Source organism: Lactuca virosa, chromosome 6, assembly GCF_052849685.1.
Source record: "Lactuca virosa cultivar CGN04683 chromosome 6, Lactuca_virosa_CGN04683_v6, whole genome shotgun sequence".
NCBI classification, from domain to species: domain Eukaryota; kingdom Viridiplantae; phylum Streptophyta; class Magnoliopsida; order Asterales; family Asteraceae; genus Lactuca; species Lactuca virosa.
Genome location: NC_136431.1, coordinates 216,001,945 through 216,028,080, shown reverse-complemented (window position 1 = coordinate 216,028,080; position 26,136 = coordinate 216,001,945). Strand labels below are relative to the sequence as shown.

General features: G+C 39.9%; 1 pseudogene; it reads right to left on the bottom strand.

Moving 5' to 3' along the window:
• Window positions 1–26,032, bottom strand: LOC145122292 (putative trehalose-phosphate phosphatase G; annotated as a pseudogene).
• Between the last annotated feature and the right edge of the window lie 104 nt (window positions 26,033–26,136).

The window sequence follows — 26,136 nt, the reverse complement described above, 5'->3', positions numbered from 1 at the left end:
TAAAATATGAACCAATAATTAAATAAAACATCTTTTTATTTTTATCAAACTATTTCAACTTCAAAATTGAAAACCGCGTTTGATCATTTATCATTACCGTAATTTTGTTCCTTCCATGATACTAGCAATTTAAGGAAGTCTTTGACTTCCAAAGTGTCACGAAGTGACAAAAAAGCTTTGCTTTCTTTGGGTACCGAAGATACCAAAATCCCGTAACCACGTTTTTTATGGGAAAAACGCAGCCACAACGGTAAATAACAATGCGGAATAATACTTCGTTTGACTAAACTATTCCCGTCTTGAATGAACCTTTTAGGATGTAAACAAATAGGATATTTTCACTTGCAACAAAAACAACCCCAATGCAAGTTATATGACCAATATAATCAACTCAAAAACAGTAAGTAATCAATCAATACGAGACACCGAAATTTTTAGCGTGGAAACCTCTCAAGAAAAGAGAGCAAAACCACGGGACTACTAGAGCCGCTTCAAATCCACTATCACCAATATTTGAGCAATACAAAATCTTCTCTAGATGTACTAGAGGCATACAATAATCATCATATACTCGGAACTAAATCACATCAAGCATATGAAATCAAATAACAAGGACAAAAGAAGAAGATCACCAAAAAATGTTCCTGATTTCCAGCAGCAAACAGAAGCGATGATTCCCGAGTCTCTGGAGCTGATCTCGATAATTCAACCGTTGGATCTGAAGGCCTCGATGTTGGGAAGCTTCTATCCAAAAATGAGAGAAAACGGACCGTTGGATCTCCGGGAAACGAAGGAACACTGAAGGTGTATCCAGAAAAACGGAAATTGAAGAAACCCTTGTTTTCTCTCTTTTGCTCTCTCTATTGCTCTTGGTGGCTGAGAATTTTTGTGTGTTAGTAAAACTAGGGCATGTAACACATATATATACATGGGATAAATAAGTGGGCTTTCCTCATGGGCTAAAAAACCCCATAGAAAACCCAACAAATCTCCCCCTTTTTGGCCTACGAGGAAGAGTTCGCCATCCCGGCGATCGAGCAACATATCTTCAACTTCTCCCTTGCTAAAGCTTTAGTCAACATATCGGAACCATTATCATCAGTATGAACTTTCTCAAGTTCAAACAAGTTGTCTTCAAGAGCATCTCTAATCCAATGATACCTCACATCGATATGTTTTGTTCTTTTGTGAAACATAGAATTCTTAGCAAGGTGAATGACACTTTGATTATCACAAAGAACCACATAGCGTTTTTGTATAAATCCAAGCTCTTGCATAAATCTTTTTAGCCACAATAACTCTTTGCATGCTTCTGTTGCTGCCATATACTCAGCCTCAGTTGTGGACAAGGCAACACACTTTTGCAGTCTTGACTGCCATGACACAGCTCCCCCTGCAAAAGTCATCAAATATCCAGAAGTGGATTTCATGTTGTCCTTATTTCCTGCCATATCAGAATCTGTATAACCAACAAGCATAGGTGCTCCATTTCCAAATGTTATACCTAATTTAGAAGTACCACATAGATATCTGAAAATCCACTTAATTGCTTCCCAATGCTTCTTTCCCGGATTTGACAGAAACCGACTAACAACACCAACTGCATGGGCAATATCTGGCCTTGTACACACCATTGCATACATCAAACTTCCAACGGCTGATGCATATGGAACTCTATCCATCTCTTCAATCTCCTTCTTAGTAGAAGGGCAATCTCTACCAGTCAGCTTAAAGTTGGTAGTTAGAGGTGAACTAACCACTTTAGCTTTACCCATGTTAAATCTACAAAGCAGCTTCTCAATGTATTGCTCTTGTGACATATGCAACTTCTTTGAAGCTCTATCTCTAGTAATCTGAATGCCAAAAATTTGTTTTGCTGGCCCCAAGTTTTTCATAGCAAAAGACTTGCTCAATTGTTTCTTCAGCTGAATAATTCTCTCTGCATTCTTGCCAACAATTAACATATCATCAACATAAAGCAATAAAATTATGAAATCATCATCACCAAACCTCTGGAAGAAAACACAGTGATCTGAAGTAGTCTTGCGGTAGCCTTGCTCACCCATGACTGACTCAAATTTCTTGTACAACTGTCTTGGCGCTTGCTTCAACCCATAAAGACTTTTCTGAAGCCTACACACATAGTCTTCTTTGCCTTTAACCTGAAAACCTTCAGGTTGCTCCAAGAATCACCCGAATGGAACCCATCTTCACGACCGGAGAGAAAATCTCATCAAAATCAATACCCTTTCTTTGACTGAACCCTTTGACCACCAATCTAGCCTTGTACCTAGGCCGTGAGGTATGTTCTTCAGTCTTCACTTTGTAGACCCACTTGTTCTTCAAAGCTCTCTTGCCTTTAGGTAACTTCACCAACTCAAAGGTATTATTTTCATGCAATGAATTCATCTCATCTTGCATAGCTTCAACCCATTCTCTTTTATGCTCATCTTCCATAGCTTCTGCATAACAATCAGGTTCTCCCCCATCAGTGACTAAAACATACTCATCGGCAGAATAACGGGTGGAAGGATGACGATCTCTCGTAGACCGCCTAAGTGGGACAAATGGTGGTATATCGGGTACTGGCAACTCTGGATGAAGATCCTCATCCAACTCCGACTGCTCTGGAACATCATTGTCATCAATACCATGTTGTTCATCATTCTGAACATCTTCATTAATTGGCTCAAAATGTTGAGGGGGAACCGGATCCAAATCAACACGATCATCATTAGATTGAGGAACTATCTTTGTCTTCTCAATATCTTTTAAACTCTGATCTTCAACAAATACAACATCACGACTCCTTACGAGTTTCTTCAGAACTGGATCATATAACCTGTAACCGAATTCATCTTGACCATAACCAAGGAATATACACGGCTTGGTCTTCACTTCAAGCTTTGATCTTTCATCTTTGGGAATATGCACAAAAGCCTTGCATCCAAAGACCTTTAAATGACGATACGAAACATCTTTTCCACTCCAAACCCTATCAGGAACATCAAAAGACAAAGGAACAGAAGGAGTAAGATTAATAACATGTACCGCTGTATTCAAAGCTTCTCCCCAAAAAGAATCAGGTAATCCTGCATGTGAAAGCAAACATCTAACTCTTTCACCCAATGTTATATTCATTCGTTCTGCTAAACCGTTCAACTGTGGTGTCTTTGGAGAAGTCTTTTGGTGCCGAATACCTTGCTCTCTACAATAAGCATCAAAAGGACCAATGTATTCACTGCCATTATCTGTCCGAACACACTTCAATTTCTTCCCAGTTTGTCTCTCAACCAAGGCATGAAACTGCTTAAACACATCCAATACTTGATCTTTAGTCTTCAAAGTATAAACCCATACCTTCCTTGAATAGTCATCAATGAATGTGACAAAATACAAACAGCTCCCAAGTGTTCTAGTCTTCATGGGACCACATACATCTGAATGTACCAGATCAAGTATATTATCCTTTCGGGAAGGAGGATGGCTCTTAAAGGAAACTCTATTTTGCTTACCTTCTAGACAATGAGAACACCTCTTCAAATTCACATCATGTACACCGGTCAACACATTTTTCTTCAACAATAAAGACATCCCCTTTTCACTCATGTGACCAAGTCTCTTATGCCACAAATCGGTCATGTCACAATATATCGATGCATGGATCGATTCTTTAGAGATCTTCGGATGTGTCATGTATAACTATGAGCTTCTTTCACCTCTTGCCACGATCAAAGAACCACGAGCGAGTTTCCAAATGCCACCACCAAAGGTACTATGGTAACCGTCATCATCAAGTAAACCAGCAGAGATCAAACTAAGTCTAATATCTGGAACATGTTTTACATTGTGTAAAACCAACTCCATCCCAGTCTCAAACTTCAAACATATATCTCCAACACCAACAATCTTTGATAACCCATTATTACCCATCTTAACATTCCCAAAATCACCAGGAGTATAAGATGTGTAAAAATCCCTTTGTGATGTCACATGACAAGTAGCATGTGACATCCCCATTTTCACGGCCAAAAAAGACCAATTTTGTTTATGCTTTATAAAAATCAGAGTACTTCTTTTAATAAAAATGTTGCGGAATTTGTTCCCAGAAAAACATGATAAATACGTTATCAAAGCATTTTCGAAGAAATGTATTTTTATTCGTTTAAAACATTTGGGATGTCATCGTCAATACAGAAACATAAGCATAAACAGAACTTACATTCATTTACACTAGTGATCTACATCTCTTTTAAATCTCTCAGTGCAAAGTAGCTTCGTATCGACACCTGTGATACAAATAAGCTGGAGTGGGTCAGGTTGGGAAACCTGGTTAGTACATAGGGTTTTCAACCCACAATAATATAATTATTATATTTAAACATCAAACAATCAACCCGATTACCCATCCCCGTTATCTTCTTTAATATTCCTTAAAGAATTGTCTTAAGGGTCATCTCCTATATCATATTTACCTCTCATCTTTTTACCTCACATTTCCTTATATGCTCGTTCCTAAGGCATGAATACGTAGTTACAACGTCGCCTGAACTTGTAATTCATAGTAAGGGTTAGAGTATCATCACATGAATATACAGTCGCAACATCACTTGGACTCGTAATTCATCACCTACAGGTTATAAGTCTGCTGGTGTTGCCACGGGTTGTCTAGAATAGTCTGTGGTCGCCATCTATACTCTAGTAGATGACTACATCTCCAAATTGTCGGACAAGGTTATAGTATCTTTCATCCTACATCACCGATTCATCATCACCTATCCATCACCTAATTATCATCACCTTCCTATCATCACCTATCTCTCATCATTTTATTTCATCACACACCAACTATTTCATCTACCCATGTTTTATCCCAACATATTTGTAGATATAAAATAAATATATATTTAAATAATTTAAAACATGTATAAAATCATTCATCCAGCATAGACAGCAAGTATTCAGATAATATGCACACATAGCACGTAATTGATATAAAATACTTCATATCTATGTGTAAGATGAAAGGGACCATGCACTCACTTGAAAAGGTGGTGAATCCGAACTCAGACAGCACTTCGCTTCTTAAAAATAATTTTCTTCGACGAAACCTAGTATTATTACCACTAGAGTTTAGTCTATTATTCGACGAGACTAATTAATAGTCTAGCTATTATTACTATTATATAAGCGTTAAACAATACTTATATAACCCATAATAATAACCCAAATACTATTATAAGTTCTTAATAACGTTACTATAATTAAATAAACGATATATTAAAAATAGCGTAGACGTAGCTCACTTACAGCGGATTTTATAGAAAACCGGACTTTGCTTGGAGCAGCGTTCCCGAGCCGAAAAGCTCTTCTTCTCGGAGCCATCGAGCACTCCGGGGCTTCCGCCTCGTGCTAGGGAGGTTCCCTAGGCTTTTCGGGGGGTTTCGAGGCTAGAGAGAGGTTCTAGAGAGAGAGAGAGAGAAACTAGTGAGAGAAAGAAAGAATGGGAAATATGTGAAGAAAATGAGGGTGGGAGAGGTTCTATTTATAGGGTGAAAAATGGCTGAACTTGGTGCCACATGTCACCATCTAGTGGCAAGACTTGGGGAGAAAGCAATGGCCAAGATTGTGCCACATCACCCATTTTCACACAGCACACTTCCGACTTCTCAAATCCGTAACTTTCACATACGACCTTTGTTTTTGACGTTCTTTATATCCACGCGTAGGTAAAAATAAGATCTACAACTTTCATTTTGACTCCGTCGGCCAATTCTCGACCGATCTTAAATTTAACAGTACGAGGAGATTATACTGTTAAATGTCCGCGTAAAATTCATAACTTCTACATACGGACTCTGTTTTCGTCTGTCTTTTTACCGTTGAGTTCCTATTAATGAGATCTTCAATTCTCATTTAGGTTGCGTAGGAAAAAAACCGCTCGATCTAAAATTCGAGTTTCGGGTTGTGCACTGCTAAGCCAAATCTTAGAAAATTCATAACTTCCTCATACGAAGTCAGATTTGAGCGTTCTTTTTTTTGTATGTTCTCAGTTTAACGTACACTACAACTTTTGTTTAGATTTCTAAGGCTAAAAAGTCCTTTATCAAAAATTCACTATTTACGTCTCCCGGTGCCGTGCCGATTTTGCCATAAAACTTCGACGGGCCATAACTTCTTCGTTATAACTCGAATTTCGGCGTTCTTTATATGTATGGAACCCTTGAGACGTATTCTACAACTTGGTTAAGATTATTTATTCTAAATAATCTTTTGTCGAAAAGTCGTTTTCGACCCCTATTATCTCTAAATTGACTAGCCCGGATCTACGGGCGTTACAATTATCTCCCCCTTAGGATGATTACATCCCGGAATCATCAACGAAACAGGGCTCACATGATGACTCCATACATTATCTCTTCATCCTAAGTAATAACCGTAACTTTGATGTTTCTTCGAACGAATATCTAACTCTAAGACTTCCTGATTGCAGGCGGTGCTCGATCTTGCACTTGCTCCCTATCTCACGTTAGACTCCAAATTATGACCTTCAAGTCACAATCTCGATCCTTACCGGAGACTGCTTCTTTTTCTTAACAAACCTAAGATAAGTTATTTTATTACTAAAATAGAACGATGTGTCATATTCCAATGACCTATCATCGTATGCTGCAATGCTTAGACTCAGGTCTCTTAGAGTCTTCCATAACAGACTATACTTTCCTTCATGTTCTAATCTCATCTTAAAAGGTAGCATTTCTAGCTACAAGCAACTTTTCGTGATACCTCTACTGATCGCTTTTTATTTCAATCTTCCTTTTTAAGTCAGATGCTACATCGAACTTGATTCTCTGAACCACATAACATACTCAGCGTAGTCGGACTCAATTCAATATGACCACTAGGGTTGGAATAACAATCATCCTCTTAGTCATTACCGAAACGATGGTAACGACATATTTGAATAAAACGGTACCAATTACTAGCTTCTTGGTAACCTTGTGACTTTCCCTGATCCAAGCATGAGTCCTGTGCTTCCAGTAGTATAGGCCTCTACTACCATTTACACCTACTCATACTCGTCCCAAGTATTGTCTCGCTGTTTTTCCAAGTCACCATACAAGAAAACCACACAACAACTTAACACATCAGATAACAAAACGAAGGTTTTATATTATTTCTTGAAACGATTACATAGGTGTTCAAGTTCACCCTAGACTATGCCTCTACTAGGCTACATCATACGAAACTATCACTACTGCATAATCCGATCTTCGGGTAAGAAGTCCTCATTCTTGATTCCTCGCGTTGTTGTCTGCTTCATCGAGGATCATGTGGAATGCCCTTGGTTTCGGCGGTGCATTTGGTCTTGCACCTTTGTTTTTCTTTGGACAATTCTTTGAAATATGCCCATCATTTCCACATTCGTAGCACTTCTTGTTGTCGAATGTACAATCTCTGGAATAGTGACCGGTCCTACCACACTTATAGCACGTCACTTCTCCATCGCATCTTCCGAAGTGCTTCTTCTTGCACTTCTCACACCACTTGGATCCATTCCTTCGGTCGTCCAGGTTAGACTTTGAGAACTTTCCCTTATTATCAGGTCTTGAGGATCCTTCCAGCTTCCTCTTCTCGCCAACTTCAACTTTCTCCAGACCCTTTTCTCTTATTTGGGTCTCAACATTCTTGGCTGCCCAGATGGCGGCTTTCAAAGTGGTTGCTTGTTTGACCATTGGACCAAAGTCCGCTGGTAATCCATTGGCAACCCTGTTGACTTTGGAAAGTTCCGTTGGAACTAGATAAGGAACAAGCTTCATCTTCTCCGTAAAACTTGCAGCGTACTCGGTGACGCTCATTTTTCCTTTCTTTAGGTTCTGAAACTCGTTGTTGATCTCTAGTAGATCCTGCTCAGAGCAGTACTGCATTTTCAGTTGCACCAGGAAATCTTCCCAAGACATCTTACTTGCTTCTCCCTTGGGCATCGTATCTGCCAATATCTTCCACCAGCTCATGACTCCGCTCTTCAGTTGCCTGATCGCAAAGACGGTTTTCTGCTTGTTGCTACAGTCGCAACTCTCAAACACCATCTCCATCTCGGAGATCCAGTCCACATACGCACATACGCCACTCAAGGCTATAAGACCTTCCGGTCACTGTGTCTCAGAGGACTTCCGTCCCACAACCCTGGTAGACCTTCCGGTCCTACCCGTAATGACCTTCCGGTCCATATCATCTTGATCTTCCGGTCCATATCATAATGACCTTCCGGTCCTTAGCATTCATAACATACATAACACATCCATATCATATAACAGCATACATCACATACATCTCATAGCATATAAGACCTTCCGGTCACACATAGGTACCACTCTAGGTACAGTATAGTGAGAAGACTCACCTCGTACGAAGTCGGATAAACTCTCGTGCTTGACGTCCCAACCTAGCCTCCTCCTATCATACGAATAACATTCCTGATCAATACCCTCTCATAGCCTCATCTCTAAAGATTGGGTAGAAGGCCATCCTACCCCTCCCTGAACTGTCCTGAATCAGCTTGACCAAAACCCTAAGGTCAACTGAAGTCAACTGTTAAACTTTGACCCGACTCGTCGAGTGCACATGGGCAAGTCGGCGAGTCCATGCGGGTCCTCTGAATCCTTCTAGCCTCACTTGGCACGTCGAGTCATCCCTTCACTCGATGAGTTACTCATGTCACGAATCGCGGGGCAACCCCGACTCGACTCGTCGAGTCCACTTATGAACTCGGCGAGTAGCGTCCATGGCAACACTCAAATGACCTTCTGAGGTCAGGTCCGCTTCTCTAACCTATAGATCTGACCTTTCCATACCCACTAATCACGTAAAGGTGAAACCTTTACACTCATGCAACACATATATGGTTCCCTTTGAAGAAATAGCCTCAACAATGGCAACCTAAGTTCATTCCTTCCATAACACTTCATAAAGCAAGATGGATAATGCTCTCTGGACCTCTGTGGGTTCAGATCTGAAGTCTAACACATAAAGGGACCATAAAATCATCAATTCAAGCCATAAAAAGGGTATAGAAAACCCTAGATTCATAGATCTTAACCAAAACAGAAGGAGAGTTCGATTTGCTACCTCAATACTGCAGATCCAAGCTTGAAAACCACAGATTAGCAATCCTCTTGACCTCCTCTAGCTGGAAACACCTTCTTCTTTGCAAAACAACACCAAAAAGGATTAAAATGGTTTACTCTCACACACAACTCGCCCAAGCTCTCTAGGGTTTCTCTCTCTGGACTGGTAGCCGCAAATGAGGGCTATAAGGACCCTTAAATAGGGCACAGGCCCAAAGATTTAGGGTTTCTGCCGCCAGCACAGACTTGTCGAGTCCACCCATCAACTCGTCGAGTCCCTTCATTAATCCAGTCAGCAAATCGCGATCCTACTCGACGAGTCTAGGCGTCAACTCATCGAGTCCCTCCTCAGAACTTAAAAAGAAATATTCAAATTGTCATGCCTGGAAATCCGGATGTTACAATTCTCCCCCACTTGAAATAGATTTCGTCCTCGAAATCGCTCCTCAACCACATAGATAGAAACCAAACACTCGAAAAGCACCACTGAGAGGTTCTCACGCCAAAACGATATCTTTCTCCATGAATACCTGGATCCGTCCAGGAACTCCAAATTTGGAACAAAACCGGCCCCTCTGTCGCTAAAATACCCCTTTCTGACCTTCCCAGAATCGGGAAACTCTAGTGGCCTGGCCCCCCGCCAGACCGCCCACTCACGCTATCACCATGATATGCGCTCTTCGAACATCAACCCCTGATAACTCACTGCTCCTATGATTCTCACAAGACAAAATCCGACAATCGGCTACCGATCACTCATACCAACGTTCCAAAACAGTCTGAATCGCGCCCCAAGGAACGAAAGGGTTTACACCCCACCAGGGCTCATCCACTGAACTACTATCAGAATCCATCCGAACAATAAACTTTCAACATCCTGTTCTCTGACACAAGAGGATCATGCTCGCTCAGAAGTCCTCAGACATCTAAACTCATAAGCCTCAGCTGCATCCCTCGTATCCCTTTTTAACACTGAGTACCAGGTCTGATATCGACCCAACAGTTGAACCCCTAGGGTCATCCGTTGCATTATCCCAACCATCTCCATGGTTTCCTTCTTACTATAACTACATCGGCCCAATGTGACACACAAGTAACGAAGTTCGCTTAACCCTAAGCGAATGCTACCTTCCCAACAGGAGATCGACTCAACCCCGACCTCTGTCATCTGTTACTCATCGTTCCATGCAACTTGCGGTACCTCCCGTACCCGAGTACTGACCCACACAGGTCTAAGACATCAAATGACAAACAATACTCCTCAACATGGAACCCACCTTAGAATCCAGAATCTCATCTGGCCTATCCAACGCACCACCAGAGCCAAACTCAAACTCGAGAGTTTGGTCCGACCCAGAGTTGGAACCACTCGTCCCAACGAAGCACTCAACTCAGAACTCATTTCCCGCAACCCATGCGTACCTCACTTATCCCATTATTTCGGATTGCGATGACCACACCTTACTCAGAACATAATGACTCCCTATCATTGAGGAGACCCCGGTCTCGCCCCTAGTCCGACCACCAGGTTCCCAAAAACTCATAAATTAGGGCCACCCCATGCCTAAAACTCTTCTGGCCCATGCTCTGATCAAAGAGTACCTTATCATGACAACTTCTCGCTGACTAGTGTGTACTACATCTTCCCGTAGCATCACATCACCCTCTCACTGACTGGTGAATACTATGGCTTCCCGCGGTATCACCACAACCTCTCACTGACTGGTGAGTACTACGGCTTCCCGTAGCATCACCACAACCTCTCACTGACTGGTGAGTACTACGGCTTCCCGTAGCATCACAACAACCTCTGACTAGTGAGTACTACGGCTTCCCGTAGCATCACAACAACCTCTGACTAGTGAGTACTACGACTTCCCGTAGCATCACAACAACCTCTGACTAGTGAGTACTACGGCTTCCCGTAGCATCACAACAACAACCTATGACTAGTGAGTACTACGGCTTCCCGTAGCATCACAGCAACCTCTCACTTGCTGTCATTAACCGAAAGGGCTCCCACTGGAATCATCGATGCTTGACCCACCACTTGCCGTCTCCACTCAAGACTCAAAATTATCTGAAATCCAATGCGTTAAATTCGGATACCTCGATACACCTCATAGGACTTCACGACGTCTCGTCTCATCCACTGATCTTCCTGTTCCACAACCTGAGATTGGTTGTCTAATCAACTTCTGCCCTTTTCAAGCTGAATAACAGCCCCATCATTGAACCAGAATTTCTAATCCGCCGAACTCACCCTACGAGTCAACCATATCGAATTCACCATTATGACCTTGAATAATTCCCGTTCACCTCAAGGTCTCCGATCAACGGCCACTTGCCGTGGAGGCACTCATCCTTTTCAAACATAACACATGCATTATCTCGCTCTGCACCTCGTCTCAATCACCAACAACCTTGGGCTCAATGAATTCTCACCGCCGATCTCTATATCCAAATCTCTAACCATTCTCGATCGAATCTCTGATCCCCTCAATAAAATACCCGGTTTTCCCCCACTTAGGGTTCGAACCATCCCCAATCGGCGCACCAGCAATCTATCACACCGATTGTTTCCACCAGTAATCATCGCACCTACTCTTGGAAGGTGCTACGCAACGCTCGATGATCTCCTGACAGAGATCGAGCAACTCCAAATGCCCTGAAACTCAGATGAAATCCTCAGAACTTCCCACCATGACTGCCCCTAGTCATTCAGAATCTCACACCATTCTATCACCGGACCTCCCAACTGTCCAGTATTAACCCTGACTCTTAGTCTGGAAGTAATGATCTACCGTACTCCTTATCATCGACTCCTCAACCAACGTTCCATCACGTCACTTATCATAAGAGCAGAAACCATTTTTCCACTCTTAATACCCATCAAAGACAATAAGGGCCACCGCCCTGATATACTCCTCTTGATCGTCCGATGCTGCAGCTAACACATACCCTACTATACTCAATTAGGGTGTATCCTGGTCCTTGACCATCTCAGTCCCCACTGATGACCTGTTCAAGCTATATCTTTACCTCATGGCAGACCTACTGTCATATACTCTGGTTGGAGATCACCATCCGTGCAATCCCACAAGGCTCACCCCCAAACTCAAAAACCGAAATCTCATCACCTCTTACGTCTCCCACATGAAACAGAAATAGCACCACCCGGGTCACAGAAAGTGACCTCTCCACTATCGGCTGGTTGCCCAGCCTAGACCGTATTCTCCCATAATGCACCGTCCCTACTCATCCCCGAGTCTTGCGACTCCAACTGGCATATCACCCACAATCCTTCGGAGCTCACTCGATTTCCCTTTTCAAGGGATGCTCCACTAAAACTTGTTCATCAAGGCCTTCTGGCCCCATACTCATTCACCTCTGATCTCAGTCTAGACAATCCCCACGGAATAACTGGTAAAAACCAGAAATACTAACCGCCACATGTCATGGTACTCAAACCGCGTGGCCACCTCTCGATCTGCTATGAATCATGGTACCTGCACCATGTTATCTCCTCTTAATCTTCTACGAATCCTGGTACTCGAACCATGTCCCCTCTTCTCATTCCACCTCACATCATGGCACTCGAACCATGACATCACCTCTCAATCCGCTACTTATCATGGTACTCGAACCATGACATCACTTCTCAATCCACTACTTATCATGGTACTCGAACCATGTCATCACTTCTCAATCCTCTACTTATCATGGTACTCGAACCATGTCATCACTTCTCAATCCGTTACTTATCATGGTACTCGAACCATGACATCACTTCTCAATCCGCTACTTATCATGGTACTGGAACCATGTCATCACTTCTCAATCCGCTACTTATCATGGTACTCGAACCATGACATCACTTCTCAATCCGCTACTTATCATGGTACTCGAACCATGTCATCACTTCTCAATCCGCTACTTATCATGGTACTCGAACCATGACATCACTTCTCAATCCGCTACTTAAAATCCTCCGGATTAGCCTTCCGGATCGCCGCGGTCATCTCGTCATGAATCATACGGCGAATCTCATCATCGCTAACACCGCTGCTCTCCGGTGTGTGTGGTGTACCAACCATGATGTCTCTGAAACACAACACAAAGATACCAGAGACTCGATCGAGTATACTCGCACTCGATCACCCAACCCTACTTGTTCCTTGGTACCCTAAGGATTCTTACTTGGACGACTCACTGATCCGGTGTTTCCAGTAGTACGGGCCCTATACTACCTTTCACACCACATCAGTATTCATCCCAAGTCCTCCTCCTAGGATCCCAGATCACAAGTACTCTACACCTGGTTAAGCACAGGCTACCCTTCGGTAGACCTCTCATAAGCTCCTCACTGCTACCTACTCACTCTCGAAGCATCACATAACAACAGTAATCTCCTAGGCTAAGGCATTACAAATCAGGCCACTGTAGTCCTAATATGAATACATATCCTACTCTAGCATGCATAGCATATCATATCATATCTCATAATACATAATGTAAGGGTATTTTGGGAAATCACCGTTCGGGCGCTGGCTGATCGTACACACTGCTCCTTTCTGCTTTTCTCAAAGTCTTTTACTCTTTTAGAAATATTGTTCCTTTTTATGAAAAACTTTCTAAAATCCTCAGTTTGAGTTCAGATACGCCCGAAGGTGCATCCGAATCCCTCAAACCAAGGCTCTGATACCAACTTGTAACAACGTAAATTTCCAAAACAAATTTTCATTTTAAAACATACTTTTATTCATAAGGTACTATCAAAACAGAATGTATCCACTGTTATCATAACAAAGCATATCCCAGAATCTCAAGACATAAACTTCATGAGTGTGTACGGATCATGCCGGCGCCTTCCCGCGATCCTCGCTAGTACCTGAAACACATAACACAACAACTGTAAGCATAAATGCTAGTAAGTTCCCCAAAATACCACATACGCACATACGCCACTCAAGGCTATAAGACCTTCCGGTCACTGTGTCTCAGAGGACTTCCGTCCCACAACCCTGGTAGACCTTCCGGTCCTACCCGTAATGACCTTCCGGTCCATATCGTCTTGACCTTCCGGTCCATATCATAATGACCTTCCGGTCCTTAGCATTCATAACATACATAACACATCCATATCATATAACAGCATACAACACATACACCTCATAGCATATAAGACCTTCCGGTCACACATAGGTACCACTCTAGGTACAGTATAGTGAGAAGACTCACCTCATACAAAGTCGGATAAACTCTCGTGCTTGACGTCCCGACCTAGCCTCCTCCTATCATACGAATAACATTCCTGATCAATACCCTCTCATAGCCTCATCTCTAAAGATTGGGTAGAAGGCCATCCTACCCCTCCCTGAACTCTCCTGAATCAGCTTGACCAAAACCCTAAGGTCAACTGAAGTCAACGGTCAAACTTTGACCCGACTCGTCGAGTGCACATGGGCAAGTCGGCGAGTCCATGCGGGTCCTCTGAATCCTTCTAGCCTCACTTGGCACGTCGAGTCATCCCTTCACTCGATGAGTTACTCATGTCACGAATCGCGGGGCAACCCCGACTCGACTCGTCGAGTCCACTTATGAACTCGGCGAGTAGCGTCCATGGCAACACTCAAATGACCTTCTGAGGTCAGATCCGCTTCTCTAACCTATAGATCTGACCTTTCCATACCCACTAATCACGTAAAGGTGAAACCTTTACACTCATGCAACACATATATGGTTCCCTTTGAAGAAATAGCCTCAACAATGGCAACCTAAGTTCATTCCTTCCATAACACTTCATAAAGCAAGATGGATAATGCTCTCTGGACCTCTATGGGTTCAGATCTGAAGTCTAACACATAAAGGGACCATAAAATCATCAATTCAAGCCATAAAAAGGGTATAGAAAACCCTAGATTCATAGATCTTAAGCAAAACAGAAGGAGAGTTCGATTTGCTACCTCAATACTGCAGATCCAAGCTTGAAAACCACGGATTAGCAATCCTCTTGACCTCCTCTAGCTGGAAACACCTTCTTCTTTGCAAAACAACACCAAAAAGGATTAAAATGGCTTACTCTCACACACAACTCGCCCAAGCTCTCTAGGGTTTCTCTCTCTGGACTGGTAGCCGCAAATGAGGGCTATAAGGACCCTTAAATAGGGTACAGGCCCAAAGATTTAGGGTTTCTGCCACCAACACAGACTCGTCGAGCCCACCCATCGACTCGTCGAGTCCCTTCATTAATCCAGTCAGCAAATCGCGATCCTACTCGACGAGTATAGGCGTCAACTCGTCGAGTCCCTCCTCATAACTTAAAAAGAAATATTCAAATTGTCATGCCTGGAAATCCGGATGTTACACATAAACCTTGTAACTCATCTTCAAACTTGATACCCATTCCTGCAAGCTGATTAATAATTCCCTGGAAAGAATTCAAATGATCACTAATAGGATTTCCATCATGTTACTTCAAGTCAATCAACCGCTTAATCAAGAACAATTTATTGTTCCCGGTCTTCCGAGCATACAACTGCTCAAGCTTGTTCCACAAAGTACGAGCATGAGTCTCCGCGCTAATATGGTTCAAAACATTATCATCAACCCATTGCCGAATATACCCACAAACTTTTCTATGCAAAATATTCCACTCTGTATCTGTTTTATCATCGGGTTTTTCAGTATTAAACACAGGCATATAATAATCCTTCACATAAAGAAGGTCTTCCATCTTGCCTCTCCAAACTTGATAATTAGAACCATTCAAATTTACAATCCTATTTGTATTAGCTTCCATTGTTCAAACAAGTAACCTAATAACAAGAACCAGGCTCTGATACCAATCTGATGGGAAAAACGCAGCCACAACGGTAAATAACAATGCGGAATAATACTTCGTTTGACTAAACTATTCCCGTCTTGAATGAACCTTTTAGGATGCAAACAAATATGATATTTTCACTTGCAACAAAAACAACCTCAATGCAAGTTATATGACCAATATAATCAACTCAAAAACAGTAAGTAATCAATCAATACGAGACACCGAAATTTTTAGCGTGGAAACCTCTCAAGAAAAGAGAGTAAAACCACGGGACTACTAGAGCCGCTTCAAATCCACTATCACCAATATTTGAGCAATACAAAATATTCTCTAGATGTACTAGAGGCATACAATAATCATCATATACTTGTAACTAAATCACATCAAGCATATGTAATCAAATAACAAGGAGAAAAGAAGAAGATCGCCAAAAAACGTTCCTGATTTCCAGCAGCAAACAGAAGCGATGATTGCCGAGTCTCTGGAGCTGATCTCGATAATTCAACCGTTGGATCTGAAGGCCTCGATGTTGGGAAGCTGCTGTCCACAAATGAAAGAAAACGGACCGTTGGATCTCCGGGAAACGAAGGAACACTGAAGGTGTATCCAGAAAAACGGAAATTGAAGAAACCCTTGTTTTCTCTCTTTTGCTCTCTCTATTGCTCTTGGTGGCTGAGAATTTTTGTGTGTTAGTAAAATTAGGGCATGAAACACATATATATACATGGGCTAAATAAGTGGGCTTTCCTCATGGGCTAAAAAACCCCATAAAAAACCCAACAATTTTCCATCTCTTAAAACCTAACAAAAAAACTTAATCAACAACTTAATAACACACTATTTAAAAAATAATAAATAAATAAAATTGAGCCATACCTTAAATGCATCTTCATCTGTTCTATCGCCTCCCATATAAATTGCAAGCACTTCGTCACTATTGCTTAGGGGTCGTTTAATAGTTGCTGATTTGGTTAGAGCTGACTGAGTTAGAAGCTGACTGAGTTAGAAATGTTGACTAAGTCCACATCTGACTGAGTTTATGTTGTTTGATTATTTATCTGACTGATTGTGCTGAATGATAAAAATGATTATATTATCCTTATGTTGTCCCTTGTGTTGGATAAAATAATTATAAAAATAAAAATTATCACATAAAATCCAAATTAAACATACATCATTTAAAATCCTAATACAAAGTGTAATACAAAATCCAAATACACATTGTCATACATAATAAAAAAGTATATCATTTAACGTGAACCATTAGAAAGTAACTGATTAGCAATCTGGTCATGCAAAGTAGTCATATACTCAACGGCTTCGAACCCCATTCTATGCCTTGTATGTTTTGGCCCTCACTTCCTCCACCTCTCACATTAGGAGTAACCATAGTGTTTTGTTCAAAGTTCGTAAATAAGTCATCTTGAATATCGTATTTCCTTATAAAATTATGGACCGCAACACAAGCAATGACTATGTCTCTTTGCACTGGAAAAGGATAAGGAGCCATACGTTTTAAAACTGCAAATCTCGCCTTCAATACACCATAAGAACGTTCAATGATATTTCTAAGTTGTGCATGAGCATGATTGAACCTTTCTTCCTTAGTTAAAGCTCTCTTTCTTCGAAAATCGGCTAACCAATACCTAGTATTGCGGTAAGGAGCCATAAATCCACGGGTGTTAGTGTATACGGCATCACAAAGGTAATGTAGATGCAAATTTAATCATATAAATAATATAGATTATAAAACTTATAGAAAAATGACAAACCTGGTGGAGGGAATGGAAATCCAGAAGTCGGATTAAATGCAACTTCTTTCAAAACTTTAGAATCGTGTGATATGTCCTCCCATCCAGCCCATACAAAGGTGAATATCATATCAAAATCACAAATTCCTATTACATTTTGATAACATTCACCTTTTTCTCTTCCCCTATAGCGAGTTTGTTCATCAACAGACACAACTGCATGTACAAGTGTTCCATCTAGTGCACCTAATGCTCCAGGAAATATGTTTTTTAGCCGTCTATGTCGTTCCAATGTATTTCTTGTTGTATTAGAAGATGTTGGTACAATAATTTCTCTTGCAAAACACATCATTGCTTTTAGCATTTCATGAAAACATTGATGAATCGTTTGTATGGAGTGGTGAAACCTTTCTTTAACGGCTCGAAAACGTTCATTATGTCCTATAACATGTAAAAATATAGCCATCTTCTCTTCAACGCTTATTGTCCTACTACGTTGCAACCAATTTCTTTGAGTAAAATGATTACATAATAATACAAATGCATTTTGTGAAAGACGCATCACATCGTAGCATTGTATAGGACATCCGTGTATCAAATATTGTGTATATGCATGCCCGGTTTCTTTCGATTCGTTAGCTTTTATTCTTCCAATTCTTTTTTTCTTTTTCGAACAAACATCAACCAATACCATGAGAGTATAAGGAAACCTAAAAACTCACCTTCCTTATCCATATGTAACCTGTTAAATGTTAAATACAAATCACATAAATTTTATAACATAAACCATAACATTAATCAATAACATTAAAATGGATAACATATAACTCCATAACATAAAAGTCAATACCAAATAACAATCCTAAACATAACACATAAACAACCTAAACTTAAAAATCCTAAACATAACAGCGCTATACATAAAAATCTATAACATGTACCATAATATAAATCCATAAAGCATAAAGCCAAAAACATTCTAAAGTCATACTAAAGTCAACCAAGTAATCCAAAATTCTTTCCCGCACTTTTCATCCACAACTCACAAGTCGAAGACTCGAGGCATAACCAAATTTTCCTATTACGACCATTTTCAGCGAACAACATAAGAACAGTGATGTATTTCAGATCAGAATTTCCCCACTCCAAGCCTTTCAATTTTTCAATACATTCATCCATCTCCTTGTCAAGATTATTAGTTTGCGCGAACGCCTGAGCCGCCTTTATAATTTCCTTGCCAACCTCTCTTATTTCATCATCCAGTGTGTCCGTGGGTGCATTTCGTTTTCCTCTTTTATTTTTAGACCGAGCAGACAAATCTCCACTTGCATGTGATGCACTTGTAGGTGGGGGTACTGTTGAAGCTGAGGCTGGGATATCCATTTGAGGTGGTGTATCTACCATCTCGATATCCTCATAATCTTGTCTAGTAAAGACTTATGCAGGATGAGGGATTGTTGAAGATGGTCCCCACCTAGCAGCATCGGTCGATGTCGCATCGTCAAACAACTGGGTGCATAGATCAGGGTAAAGGAGGGGTGCATTTCTTAATTTCTCAACCATCTTGTTCAACTGTTTGAAAAAATGATTTTATTATTAAACTTTTTAAAAAATAATAATGTGTTAAACTTGATTATTTAACTATAAAAGCAAACAAAGTAAAAGCAAACAGACATATATCAATAAATGCATATATAACTGAATTGTTTTAAACATATATTTCGTATGAGATTGCGATATACTAATATTTAATAAAAGTTTGTGTATCTTACGACCGGAATTTTTTAATCGCACGTTGATGAATCAAGAACATAGAAATTGAATTAGAAATAACATGCATGCTCGCTGTTGATGAATACAGAAAAATAAGGACAAAAAAATAAAACCGATACCTATTGATGTTGTTGTTGTTGATCACGATTGCTACTCTCTTGTTTTTGATCGCGATTGGAACTCTTGCTGCTTCGTCGAGGGGAGGTTATCGGAGGGAGAGGATGAAATCAAACCTCGATCACAACTGTGGTAAGGCAACGTCGATTTTTGTTTTTTTTCTCGGTCCATCAAATAAAAAGCAAGGACTGAGTTAGGTATTTTTTATGGACCGAGTCCACATATCGGACCGAGTCCATACATCTATAATCCCTATCAAACATGTCAATTGGTATTTTATGGACTCAGTCCCTCTTTGGACCCAGTTAGACACCATATCAAACAACCCCTTAACCCTATTAATTCTATAATAAAATACAAAAGAAATAATAATAATAAATAAATATCCTCTTACTTCACATTTCTTAATTTATTTTATAAAAAGTAGGCTATTTTTTATGGTTTGTTTTATAAAAAAAAAAATTGAAGGACATACCAAGTGATTGAAGTAGAAACTCGACTGCTTTCCCTTTGTCCCAATCAATAACGGGACGGACCTCTAAAACCTACGTATAATTCATAAATAAAGTTGTTATATTTTATAAAAACATAAAGTAAAAATAATCACATGACCATCATTGAAAATGTGTTATATTTATATAAAAAAAATTGGTTTTATTACTTACCTTCCGACCATGAGTTAATATCAATCGGGGATAATCTTTCAGGACATCATGCACACGTTGTGCAATCATCGGCCAACTCTGTAACACCATAAGGCTGGAGGGAGTGGTGCCGCACTCCCTCATGAAACCGCAGTGACACATAGGCGCCATGTCACTTATTACCACAAAAGTGTGGTCTCATACCACACTTTGGTTTTTTTTTTTTTTTTTTTTTAATTAAATAAAAACTATAATTTTAATAAAAATCATTCATTTCATTACTTTCAAAATAAAAATAACATTACCTTTCATTGCCGAAATAGAAATCCTACAAACTTAAAATGAGAAGGGTTGAATGGTTTAAATATGTGTTAAAGTTTAAAAGAGAAAAAAAAATTAAAAAATTAGATTTTGGGACCGTTTGCAACGGTCAAATGTGAGCAGCCAATCAAAATCGTCCATAGAGTGCACCCTTCCAAAGCCGCAGTGCACCCTAGGCTTATGTGGCAGAGGGAGTGCGGTCCAGGGCGCACCACTCCCTCTGGTCTAAAAAGTGTTGGAAAATTTAGTATAAATATTTATATTTTTTACTAACTTTGGACATATATAAATATATATACATATGTTGTATATATAACTAACTCTAAGTGGGTTTGTGTTCTCCTCCACGAGGACTTCGAAACGATATATTATATATCCAAAATGGAGTATATGTGAATGAGATATCGATACTCAAAGAAGGGTATTTGAGAATAAGTTTAGCAAAAAAAAGGATGAATGTGGGAATGAGTCCCACATTGGTAGAAAGACCAAACTCAACAAGGTTTATAAGAACATCTCCAACCCATCTCCATTTTTCCCCCATAAATGGAGTAAAAAATGGAGTAAATAGTGTTTCATCTCCAACCCTACTCCATTTTCTACCCCATTTTTTACCCAAAAAGTATATTCCTAGAATATTCCATTTTTATAACTTATATATATTGTCAAATACACCCCTCTAATAATTAAACTCTATATTTATGATTAATTTATATAAATTAGTATATAACATGATATTATAAATATTAAATATTGCATTTTAATTATAATTAGCAGATAAAATAAACTAGAAATGTATAAAATAAAAATGAGAGGGGCTAAAATTGGCAACCAAACTTCACCTCCATTTTTGGAGATATGAATACTATTCCCCCATATATGGGGGAATACTATTCATATCTCCAAAAATAGAGGTGAAAATAGGGTAGGGTTGGAGAAGAATGGGGGAAGAAATGGAGTTTGGGGGTGGGTTGGAGATGCCTTAAGCTTGAATGCATGAAAGACTTACAAACTTGTGTCTATGGTTTTACTACAATTCCTACCCGCGCGCAGGGGGGGGGGGGTGCAAATCTTGGATTTCGTAGACCAAAAACACCAAACTTGTGCATGGGCGCGACCTGCAGACACGAATGCAGCTCCGAAAACTCGGGTACGCGCTACCCTCGTTTTTGCTAAACTTGACAGTTTTGGTCCCTATTGAATTTTGTAACGGATGCATTTAATTACGTTAATTATTGAAAAGGAGACATTACCATCACATTCAACATACGAATGAAAATACTCTTCTTTCTCCTCCTTCTCTGTACTAGTAGGCTGGAATAAATTTACTTCATTGTCCTTCACAAGAAAACATAAGGATTGATCTCCTCAAGGGCAATTAAAAAAAATAGTAAGGGTATTTTGGTCAATATAATACTTGTTTGTCAGTAGATCGAATATAGTTCGTATGGTTGATAGACATTGGGAACATGATGTCCATACCATGACTACCAACATAAAAGAGTTCTGATAGTCCTACTAACTCATAAACCTCAACAAAACATGTTCAACATTAAAAAATTTAATTATAATAATAAGGTTTTATTATGTTAAACTTTTTTTTTCTTCAGTGAAATGAATAATTCCATTCCTTCTATGATTCCAATCCCATCATACCGAACCATAGTTACCTAATTCGTCCATAAGGCCGCATACCTCGTACCAGATCGTTGTGTACCGAATCGGGGTACGAGGTCGTACCAAGTTGCTATGGGAACGATCGTCGAATCGGAATTTCAGCGTACCAAATCGATGATTGGCAATGGGCCGATCGATTTTCAATTCGCGTGTGGGACGATCAATTTTGTGTACCCCTTCAGTGGGAATCACGATTGGGACGCCATGTTAGTGCCGACTTTCACTTTGGCGGGAATGACGCTTAGAAAAAGTGGTACGTCTCCTCGATTTCTAACTAATTCCTCTGTACCAAGCTATAAATATTATTGATATAAATATATTGTGATTCTCGATTTCGTCTCCTCGATTTCTAACTAATTCCTCTGTACCAAGCTATCAATATTATTGATATAAATTTATTGTGATTCTCGATTTCTATCATCTCATTCCAAATCTGTTCCAATTTCTTTACTTCTCCAATTTCTCTTCTTCTCCAATTTATCTATTGTGTTGACTCTGTGATTGAGAAAAATGGCGTTTGGAAGAAATGCCAATACTCCAGCAGATAGTGAAACACAAGACGACACCCACATCAGTGAAACACAAGCAGATTATATTATTGATGTTGATGACGAAGTACAACAAACACAACAAAGATCAGCAGCCCCTGAAGGAAAGGATGCAAGCAGACCACTTTTAGAAGAAGTTACATTCAGTGGTGCAGTAAACAGTAAAAATGCTGGAGGTTCTAAACAGTGGGTTTGTAATCACTATAAAGGCAAATTTACCAGCTCGTACACCCGAATCCATGTCCATTTTTTGGACCTGCTGTAGGGTAAACCGCCGACATTAGAAGATGTCCGGTCATGGTTAGAGATCAACAGAAACAAGAAAGTCTTAGGAAGAAGGTAACAGAAGCAGAAAATAGTGGAGTTGCAAAGTGTTTGAAGAATTATGTTCTCTCTAAAAATGCATCTTCAAGGAAACGCATGGAAGAATCATTTGGCATATTAAAGAGGAACGCGGTGGACTTGAAGATAGTTCGAGGATTATGTGCCAACGGAATCCCTTTTAATGTTTTACGTAACCCGCAATTCCTTGAAATGATTAGCACCATCAAGAATGCACCAGATGGATACAAACCCCCATCATGTGAAAGAGCGAGAACCGTATTACTTGATGAATGTGTTAGGGACGTTGAGAAGGAGCTTACACCGATTAAGGACACGTGGATCACACAAGGAGTCTCAATAGTCTCGGATGGGTGGTCTAATGTGAAACATAATCCACTTATCAATGTCCTTGCGGTTAATTCACGTGGTGCAACGTTCATGTACGTGGAAGACTTTTCGGCGGTTGAAAAATCGGGGGTAGAAATTTCAAAGTTTCTACTTGGAGCCATCGATAATATTGGACCAAGTAATGTATTACAAGTTGTAACCGATAACGCGGCTAATTGCAAGGCTGTCGGGCGGGAGATCGAAAGGATACACAAACATATTTGGTCCCCATGTTGCGTGCACACCTTAAATCTCATTTTTAAGGACTTGGCGAAGGAATTTTATTGGCTAGCGGAGACATATAAGAGAGGCAAATGTATTGTCAAGTATTTTATTAACCACACATGCCTTATCATGTTTTAGGGAAAACTGTTATTGAAGGTTACAAAGACTCGTTTTGCCTTACACTACTTAGTTTTGAAAAGATTAATGGAGTGTAGGGAGGCTCTTTCTACAACCATTGTTCTTAATTCTTGGCGGGAATGGGTAAAAAATGGGGACGAAGCCACTCGAATAGTTGGGGCAAAAATCGCCGAGACAAATCAAAGATGATGAGTTTTGGGACGATGTTGAAAATATACTGGCTATCACAAAACCAATATTTTTGCTACTAAAATTTTGTGATGGTGAAGGTCCCAAAATGGGAGAGATTTATGAAAGGATGGACAACATGATAGGTGAAATCAAGGATGTCACGAGGGAAAATAAATATGCAAGTTATTACCCTCAAGTTGAAAAAATTGTTTTGGATAGGTGGGAGAAGATGACAATCCCCCTTTATTGTTTTGGATTTGCCTTAAATCCAAGATTTTATGATAAGCACTACCTAGAAAAATTGGCACCCGGTGGCAGGACACGAAAAGCTCCCAACCAAGACAAAGAAATTGTACTTGGTGTTATGGAGGCGTTTAATAGAATTGCGGAGAGTGAAGAAGAAGCAAAAATTTTACGAGAACAATTCGTGAAATTTCATATGAAGAAAGGAATTTACTCTATGACGTCAACTCAAATTGATGTCGTAACCATGGACGGAATTGATTGGTGGGAAACTTATGGATCGAAGACTCCGGAATTGGCGGATGTGGCAAAAAGAGTACTCTCTCAACCGATTAATAGCTCCTCGACAGAGAGAAATTGGAGTACATACTCCTATATTCATAACGTGAAGCGAAATCGTTTAAATTGCAAGAGAGCGGATAAACTAGTTTTTATTCACTCAAACATTAGGCTTCTATCCCGTTTTTCAGAATCTTTTAAATCCGGACCCCTAAAAAATGAGACATGAATCCGGAAAGCGATTATATAGAAGGTTCAAGTGCCCGATTGGATGAAATGGCTTGGGAGAATCTTGATGAAGAAGGCGTGGAGAACGGGAAAGGAAAAAGGCAGCGGTTAGACTAGAAGTTTTATGCTTGGTAATTTTGTATTGTTGCTGTTATTGTAATTTGTAACAGATTATGATTTTTTGTTTCATCGTTTGTCATGTAATATGTTATCTGTTACATCTTTTGGTACTTAAGAGTTAAGAATCGAAAGGTTTGATCATTTATGTTTTTGGTCTTTGGTAATTTGATATAATATGTTCCTGTTTTATCATACATGTACATTACTATGTTTCTAAAAAATGGTTTACATTTGGGTACACTATACCGGACTTCATGGTACACCGGTTCGTACCGAAATGAGCCTACCCCCTCCGTACCCGATACGTCCAATCTAGTGAACCCCGTACCCATACCTCGTTCCTGTACCGGAGCGATCCGCGAATTAGGTAACCGAACACTACTTTAGACTTGTGATACCTTATTGCGGCTTCTTCCACTAATAATCGTTGTGGGAAAATACCTTGCAATTCCCTTTACAGCAGCACGCATCTAAAAGAAGAAAGTGCGTTTAGAACATTTAGGCAAGTTATAAAGAAAAGAAATGGAAAATTTGAAGTTACTACTTACATCGATTGACATAAAAGCACGATTGGGGTCATCTACAATTGGGGAGAGTGTCCCATCATAATCTAAGAAGATTACTATCTTTTTGTTATTTGCACGATTTATAATATGATCAAAAGATTTGAGGGCCGATGGATACTTGAGCTTCGAGTAACAAAAAGAACAAAGATGGCAAATTAATAAAGGGGTCATATGCAAACACCGTTACTATTATCAAATATACTTTTTTCTTTACTGCAAACAATTAAACCATCATTCTTATTAAAATGCAAGATAAAAAATCAAGGGTTTTGAGCAAAAGTGACAAGTGCAAGTGTCTGTTTGGTTGTTTGGTTGGATAGAATGAAATGAAAAGGGTAATGTAATAAGCTATAAGATATAAAATGAATCGTTACATTCGGTGGTTTTTGGCATTTCGACAAGAATATAATAATGACAAGTTTTCTAACCATTAATTTCATGCATACCTTCCAAGACTAATAGATAAGATCATTCTCATCAGAAGCAAGCTCATCTTCAACATCTTTCACCATCCTTTTACAAGGAGGTGAAGATGATCGCATAGCATCAAGCCAACCGTTGGATCGAAGTTTTTGTCATGGAGTTTTTGTACTTTTGCAATGCTCTGTTTTGTTTTGTCTCGATTAATATCACTTGGGTTCTTGAGATTTTAATCTGAATTGGAACT